The following is a 1872-nucleotide window of genomic DNA, read 5'->3' as shown; positions in this document are numbered from 1 at the left end:
GTTTGTTTTGCCATTCCTTTATATTTTTTTAATAATGATTTATACATTTCGTGAGTGGTTTTAGTCATAGTTTTGGATGACGACGTAGATTATTTTCAAAGTTAAAGTTAAATGTCTTTTAAAGTTAAAGACATTTGGGACACCTGGGTGGCTCAGTCGGTTAAGCACCTGACTCTTGATTTCAGCTCAGGCCATGATGTGAGATCCAACCCCACATCGGGCTCCATGCTCAGCAGGGGAGTCTGCTAGGGATTGTCTCTCCCCCTCCCCTTCTCCCTCAGCTCCAGCCTCCTCTATTCTCTCTCTCTCTCAAATAAATAAAAATAGATTTTTAGAAAAAGTTAAAGACACTTTTACAAAATCATTTTGTAATTTCCCTGTAAAACTGAAAATGATTTCAACTCTGCAGTGACAAAACAGTGCAGGCTCTGTTTGTTTGCTTGTTCAGCTCATTAGGAGTTTGGCATAGCTCCCATCATCTTAAGAAGTAGCGTAGAGTGTGTGTGAGATCCCAGATACAGAATCAGGGGTAATATTGAATCATGTGTCAAAGTCACAGTCTCGTCCTGCTCTAAACCAAGGCCAGTTTATGTTTGAGAAAAGGGCTCAGTGACCAACCTGAGAGTGGCCAATTACATGGGTGTCTAGACTCCACACTAGTTCCTTCCCACTGGTCTTTTATTTTATTCTATTATCTTTTTTTTTTTTCTGTCTTCAGATTTTATTTATTTATTCATGAGAAACACAAAGAGAGAGAGAGAGGCAAAGACAAACACAGGGAGAAGCAGGCTCCATGCAGGGAGCCTGATGCAAGACTCGATCTCAGAACTCCAGGATCACACCCTGAGCCAAAGGCAGACGCTCAATCGCTGAGCCACCCGGGCGTCCCTAATTATTTTATTTTTCTTTCTCATGTTCTCCATATTCTTCCTCTGTGGGAAACAATCTACGAGTCCCTGAGAACAGTTCTAGGTTCCATTTTCTGATTTACTAATAAGTCATTGTGGAAGAGACGATCACCCTACCAAGGACATAGGGATCCCTATGAACTGTAAGGTGGTGAGGTAATGCTACCCTGAGTGAGTCACATAACGTGACATATTGAGCCCGTAGCCATGCATCATCTGCATCTTCCCTGCAGCTCTGTGTTGAGGGCCTAATGAGGTCGTTCAAGGGCATGAAGCTTTAGCTACAGCTTTGAGGGAAACACTGGGTGTTTCCCCTCTTATACTTCTGTGGGAAATAGCTGCTATGCTGACTGTTCATGTGAGTAAATTTTGAGTTTTACATAAATCCCATTATGGGGGGGGCAGGGAATAAAGACAGGGATTTGAGGCCCCCTCCCCAGTACCTGAGTTTACAAAAGAACAAGAAGGAGTGATAAACTTTTCCATGCAATCTCCAAAAGAAACAGATTCAAGGTAAGAGTCCTCTGTTTTAGTGGTAGGAACAGTAAGTCCGTGGATCAGTACCTCAACTCCCTGTCTACTCTTTCTTTACTGAATTTGTACGTGAGAGCACCTGGGTGGCTCAAGTGGTTGAGCTTCTGCCTTCAGCTCAGGTCACGGTCCCAGGGTCCTGGGATCGAGCCCCACATGGTCCAGCTGCTCAGTGGGGAGTCTGCTTCTCCCTCTCCCTCTGCTCCTCCCCCTGCTTGTTCTCTCTCTCTCTTTCTCTCTCTCATTCATGCTCTCAAATAATAAATAAAATCTTAAAAAAATAAATTTTGCATTTGAACTGGTTCTGAATCCAGGTCCCTCAGGACTTCCATAGTCTCCTCACAGCTCTGCATCCAGCTATCCCAACCCGTTGTCTTCCTGTCTCATCTTTGCTGTTTCTTTACCCCACCAAACATTTCAGGAGAAAGTTGGA

This window comes from Canis lupus, chromosome 26 (genome assembly GCF_003254725.2).
Source record: "Canis lupus dingo isolate Sandy chromosome 26, ASM325472v2, whole genome shotgun sequence".
In the NCBI taxonomy this organism is placed as follows: Eukaryota; Metazoa; Chordata; class Mammalia; order Carnivora; family Canidae; genus Canis; species Canis lupus.
This window is presented reverse-complemented; position numbering follows the sequence as displayed.